Source organism: Sinocyclocheilus grahami, unplaced genomic scaffold (assembly GCF_001515645.1).
Source record: "Sinocyclocheilus grahami isolate Dianchi unplaced genomic scaffold, SAMN03320097.WGS_v1.1 scaffold133.1, whole genome shotgun sequence".
NCBI lineage: Eukaryota > Metazoa > Chordata > Actinopteri > Cypriniformes > Cyprinidae > Sinocyclocheilus > Sinocyclocheilus grahami.
In genome coordinates this window covers 1,081,259-1,087,948 of record NW_015505312.1, presented here as the reverse complement: position 1 = coordinate 1,087,948, position 6,690 = coordinate 1,081,259, and the positions used below count along the sequence as shown (strand labels likewise).

Below are 6,690 nucleotides of genomic sequence, written 5' to 3'. Positions count from 1 at the left end.
CCTTTCTTGGGTACAATGAAGTAAGGGCTGTAAAACCCCGACCTCATATCGGCTCTATCGCATCCTTCGCCAGTAGGACTGCGATCTCTGCCCGCAGAACAGGGGCGCCGGGCCAACAGAATCGCATAGCCGAGGCTGATGGTCCGCAGAAGCCAGCGAGACGGGGTGGGTAGCGCTGACCAAGTGCCCAGAAACCATACAAGCGGGACCAGCGGGACCACAGCCGTACCCGCAGAGGGGCAGCGAGGTGGAACACAGGGACCCAACTCGGGCGGCTTGTGAGCGGGCCGGAGAGGGGTGTGAGTGTGGGGTGCAAGGCTCACCTGGTTCCACGGGTTGGCAGAGAGAGCGTGAGTAGGGCCTTTGTTGACGCTCTCGAACCACCCGCTGCTGCTGGCTCGTGAAGGAGGAGGATGAGTGAGGTCCGGCGTTAGTCTGTCCACAACTCTCCGTGCCCTCCTGGGACCCAGAGATAAAGGATACTGCTCTTTTGTCAAGAATTTGGGTACCGTCGGCCGTGAGGCCAACGGCGGGAAAAAATGAAACAAAAGATTCTCCGCCCGGCCCTCCTCCGGGGGAGGGAGTGGTGCATTCACAATCTCCCGAAGAGCAGATCCTTCCATCTCTGGGTCGCCTGCCTCAGGGCTGCTTGCTTCTCTGCTTGCCGCCAGGTTTGACGGGGGCCTGGACAGGCGGGGCGGCCCGTCCATTCCCGGCTCCACGACGCCGCTTTGCTGAAGGCTGCTGCGGATGAGGTCGCGGGAGCGGGGGTGGACGCGGGGGCCCGCCCTCGGCATGTGGTGCTGCAGCAGGCGGACGAGTGGAGGCAGCAGCTGCCCACCGGGGCAAGATGTGTCGGATCGCCTCAGTCTGCTTCTGGGCAGCCGAGAACTGCTGGGCAAAACTCTCGACTGTGTCACCGAAGAGGACGGTCTGGGACACAGGGGAATTGAGGAACTGAACCTTGTTGGTGTCCCTCATGTCTGCTAGACACAGCCAGAGGTGGTGCTCCTGGACCACAAGCGTGGACATCGCACGACCCAGAGAACTCGTGGGGACCATCGTCGCTTGGAGCGCGGGGTCAGTGGCGGTTCGGAGCTCTTTCAGAACTTCCGGATCGTGACCACCCTCGTGCAGGTCCTTCAGTGCTTCAGCCTGGTACACCTGCAGTAACGCCATAGCGTGTAAGGCGGAAGCAGCTTCCCCGCAAGCCGTATAGGCACTGCCGGTTAGACCAGACGAATGCCTACAGGCCCGGGAAGGAAGTACCGGGTCTCCCCGCCAGGAGGAGGCGGACTTAAGACACAATTGCATTGCTACCACCCGCTCCACTGGGGGGATCGCCGAAAACCCCTTCGCTGCACCGACGTCGAGGGTGGTGAGGGAGGAGGAGCCCGCCGGCTGGTTTCTGGCAGTAAAAGGTGCCGTCCATGACCTGGTGAGCTCGTCATGCACTTCCGGGAACAAAGGCACCGGGGCGGGGCACTGAGAACCAGCATGAGTCACCTCGAGAAACCAATCATCCAACCTTGAGGGCTCGGGACACGGTGGAGGTTTCCACTCGAGCCCGACCCTTTCGGCGGCCCGGGAAAGCATAGCTATCATCTCCGGATCCGATTCAGGCTTTGCCACCGTCCCGGGAGGGTGGCAGCGCAGCCGAATCTTCATCGGACAGCTCTCCCTCCGATGCTGAGATCGACATCTGATCGGGGGGAGGTCCACTGGATACCGCTGGTACGCTCTTTAAAGAGGGCCCAGCGTGTTCCGTGGGTCACTCCACTGGATCGGAGGAGCAAGAGAAGTGATTGGTTCCCTGCGGGGTTTGCCATCACTGTAACCCTCAAACCGCCCGTGCTACTGCTGGAAGTGGTTCTTGCCTGTCCGCCAGAACGAGCCCCAGATCACGGCAGCGGCAATGGGACTTCCCCCCCCTCACAGGTAGCGGAGCCTGGTTCGCAGCTCCGAGATGGTCATCTTCCCACAATGAGAACATGACTCATCCACGCAGGCCACCTCAGCGTGCTTGATGCCCAGACACGTGAGGCAGCGATCGTGACCATCACCCGGTGCCAGGTAACCCAGAAAAGCATTGGGTGAAACGGCATCCTTATAAGGACGATCCGTCATCTTTATAAAGACGCACCCGTGAAGCTCTTTAAGAGAAATTTGCTCTTTAGGAAATGCTCTTTTAGTGCTGAGGCGCACATGGCCGCTTGCAACACGACTGGGGTAGGGCAGCCTGAAGTGCGCAACCCACTCGACACTGGAACAACCACCGCTGATGCGCCGTCTCGCCAACACAGAAAGCTTCCGAGTAGTTCTCGAAATTAATATAGAGTAGAACGATGTTGTCGCTCGGCTCTGAAGGAAAAGCTGGTATGCATTGCACCTGCTGCCTTATTATACTCACGCTGTGATCAGCGGCAGCTGGATGCAATAATTGCATGCCAATGTGCGTTGGATTGTTTAGTTTACACTCGAAGTAGATTGGTTTATCGAAGCGATAGGACAGTTTGGACATTGCGGTGAATCAGAGGTAAAAAAACGATATAAATACTGCTCAGTTTCTTGCACAGACCGATCGTTTCGTGTCTTTACACATCAATGTATCGTCATGAGCCGCAGGGTTTAATTTGGTTTTGTTTGTGTATGTTTTTTTTTACTCTCAAAGCCGTGATAACCATTCACTTCCATTATATGTTTGACAGACTGCAACGGTTTTAGTTAAACATCTTCGTTTGTGTTCTAGTGAAGAAACAAAGTCACCTACATCTTGTGTGCCCTGGGGGTAAGCAGATAAAAATCTAATTTTCATTTTTGGGTGAACTCTCCCTTTAATGATCTAATGATGAAATAATTTTATACTATATTGCCAGTACAGTTGGTGGCACTATAACACATAACCCTTAATGGCCTCATTTTTGTGATTGACCTTCAATGAACAAACTACTAAAGTTTGATCAAAATCAGCCAATGTAAGCTAAAGTTATAACACACTTCCCGTTTCTCCGTTTTCACCATAAGTTTGTTGCCTCGCCACAGCCAAATCATTCAAGATATCAAAAATCCCTTAGCAATTGTGCATCCTACAATGTCTTGAGATCATGTTGACCAAGTTTGGTGGCGAATGGAAGAAAAACCTAGGATGAGTATGTAAAATTTCAGAGTATATACACTTTGTTTTTCAAACAATCCACAATAGCTGACTTCCTGTTGGGTGGAGAATGTTGTGTTTTCACACAAGTGTTGTTTGATAATGCATTGAGTTCGTGTTCAGTGATGCACTGATTCAGTTTGATTGTGCTGAAAGCATTCTGTCATGCCTGACCAATGTATGTGCTCGTTTACTGGGGTCTGAAACAGAGAGGTTAAGTAAAAAGATACGATTAGTTGATGTTACTCGTTGTGTCGGTGTGATCCTTATCAAATGCAACAGAGAACTGACTGTCACCATGAAAGTTGTTCAGTTCGATGAGTAGGTAAAATGGTGTGCTAAAAAAAAAAATCCTTGAAAATGGGAAATAAAACCTTCTACGGATTTACCGTACTGGCGACCAGAGATGCATTTTTTTTTACTGCAAATTTCACATTTTTTTACAGTGTAGTTTTAATATCAATCTAATGCAGTGTTACTCATTGCGCGGCTCGCCAAGCTTTAATGTGTGGCTCGCATGGCAGATGGCAGTAAATAATCATGATATGATCAATACAGATATTTAATAAAAACATTAAAAACAAGCAGGGCTAAAACTAAGCCATTAAAAAAACTCACACCGTGTCTACACTGGACGCGAGCGTTGTGGTGCGACGCGACAAAAGACAATAGAACCCATTTTAATTATGGCCCTATGATTTCTGTGATGCGGGAAATGCGGACGGAATTGTGGAATCCAGTAATAAAAACACAATTTACTGTATAACGCAGAATGTCACGGAATTTGTCAAAGTTTGGGTGAATAAATCAAAAGTAGGTCATTACACTTAAATCAAATCGCAATATTGACCGGTATCTGTAAATATTAAGCTGCAAAAATACCATTTAAATATGAATCCTGCATGTCTCTTTATGAATGAATGGCACAGATGCGCGGTTTCGTTTACTATACACATACTGAAGTGCGCAGTGTTTTCAGCGTCTGCTGTCTTGCTAAATGAGAACATAAATACATGAACAACAAGTCAGTGTCTGCTCTATTAAAAACTATTTATATTTAAAAAATACCCAAAACAGCGGAATTACAAGATGGAAATATAGACTAGAAAGATATTTAAACTTGCTCTGCCCTTACGTCCATGACATTGACTCACTGCCGAGTTGTTTTGGCAATCTTTCCAGCTCTTAACGCCGAATGTGCTCTTATGGTTTGATACATGATGGGCTAACGAAGAAGCAAATAACTTTAAATAAATAACTTTAAAAAATAACTTTAAATAACTTTTAAAAATAAACCCCTTTGTATTGCATTGCATATTGTATGTTCAGGGATGACAGATTGAGAAATCAGACATGCTATTTATGACTGGATGTAACTTTTCATACTTTGCAGTAAAAGTGTCTCTCCTATTAACTTTGTCCTATAAGTGCGGCTCTCGCGAAAAAAAAAATAGTGAAGATCACTGATCTAATGTAATGAGTAATGAAAAAGGCTATCTTTCATTGCTCAGTGAATGAACCACATGACACAAGTTACTGTTTAAGAGTTTTATGCTGCTTTCATTGCTGAGCATTACAACTCTTCTCACACAGGCAGGAAGAGCATGATGCAGCACAAGCAAGACATCGCATCAGTCAAATATGAAATATAAAATACATTAAACAAATAAAAGTGAAACTATGTATGAAAGGCCAAACACTGAAAGAATTACAGTACAATCTGTGATTTATTAATTTTTTCTTTACATGTGTACATCTATCTTTACAGTCAGAAAATGAGGGGAGAGGTTCACAGTCATTTAGAAGAGAGCATTCGTCCATACATTGATCTGATTGACACTCTACGGTCAGTTGGCATCCATAAAGACTTGGCATTACCGACTATTGTAGTGATTGGAGACCAGAGTTCTGGAAAAAGCTCTGTGTTGGAAGCGCTGTCAGGAGTTGCGTTACCAAGAGGAAACGGTGAGGACTAATTTAATCTTTGCTATTGGATATTCATACACACTCCGTGACCACTTTAAGCACATCTCTCCAATATTGCTCTATTAGTTTGTCTGAGATCTGGTGACAAGGCCCCGATTGAAAACACCTAGGGCCATGGGACTATGTTTTCTACAACAGGAATTAGTTTTTTTGTTGTTTTTTTAAAACTCCAATACACAAAAATACATTGGGAATGCATACACTAAATATTATAGACTACAACAGATTTAAAGCATAAATGCATTAATGCCAGATATGAGGCCAAAGCAAACAGGTTTCCAGAAACGGCAACAACTTTTCCTGGGGTTAGGGCATTTGAATAAAGGACAGAAACAAATAATAACAGATAATTGTGAATTATACTGCAAATACATTTAGCAATTCTTGAATCCAGAGTTAACTGTAATTTTGTTAAGATTATGATTCAGGCAAAAGCCATGCTCCTTATTACCATGGTTTTATGGTTTCTATACAAACAACAAAACTAATAATAATAACAAAAACAACACTCTAACATAATATTTTGCAGGTCAAGGGGTGTTGTGACTCTCTCTGTCTCTCTAGATGGATGGATGGATGGATAGATAAAGCACTTGTCACATAATTTTCCACTTTAATTTTCTGTTGATTGTCGACTGTTTGCTGTAGGAATTGTGACCAGATGTCCATTAGAGTTGAGGCTGAAGAAGGTACCAGGAGTCAACTGGAAGGCTGTTTTAACTTACGATAAGAAAGCAGATGAATCTGTGAATTTCTCAAATTTTGCAGGTTAATAGTACTGCTTGCAGTGTTTTGTTTTCTTAATTGGAAGGGTTTCTTTCAGGTGCATTGAAATGATCGCTTTTACAACTGGATTTAAACCATGTTTTGTTGCAGGTCCTATTAAAGCCAGCAAACTGGTAGCACAGTCAACTCAAAATCAGGAGAAAATTGAATTTTCAGATCCTTCATTAGTTGAAGAACATGTTGCAGCAGGTTAGTAAAACTGCTGGAAATCTCTTTTCTTTTCAGAGTTACAGGTATATAATAACAAAAAAATCAAAATCTCAAACTGAAGTCACCATCAGTAACTGCGTACATATTTATTTTGTCCTATAAAATGGATTTGTCTTATAGTCTTGGATGCTGATTTGTCAATTCAGCATTCCAATTCACCTTATCACTGTGCAGAACCCATAGCACATCAGTTTTGTTGTATAAACACATTCTGGTATATGAGGTACTGTTTCACTTCTGTATTAATTTTGCCCTCTCGAGCCTGTTGTTAGCATGCTGCTAAGCTAACAATGAATAAGCAGTACACAATTATTGGGTAAAATAGTCAAACTATTGATGCTTTTAAGTACTGAATGAAATATACATTTAATTAATACACAAATATTAATTTATTAATCACAAAGCAATGGTTGCACTCAAAATATTTAAGTACAATATAGTCTCTTTACAATAGCTTGACTACCATGAATATGTCTTTATTCTCACTGCTTTAAAGGACTTTTTTTTTTCAATGAACATTAGATATTTAGCTATTATCAGTTAATTCTGCAGTT

At 44.5% G+C, this 6,690-nt stretch overlaps 1 pseudogene; it reads left to right on the top strand.

The window, feature by feature from the left end:
* Nucleotides 1–6,690, top strand: part of LOC107590819 (interferon-induced GTP-binding protein Mx2-like) — a 45,680-nt pseudogene that overhangs the window by 8,811 nt on the left and 30,179 nt on the right.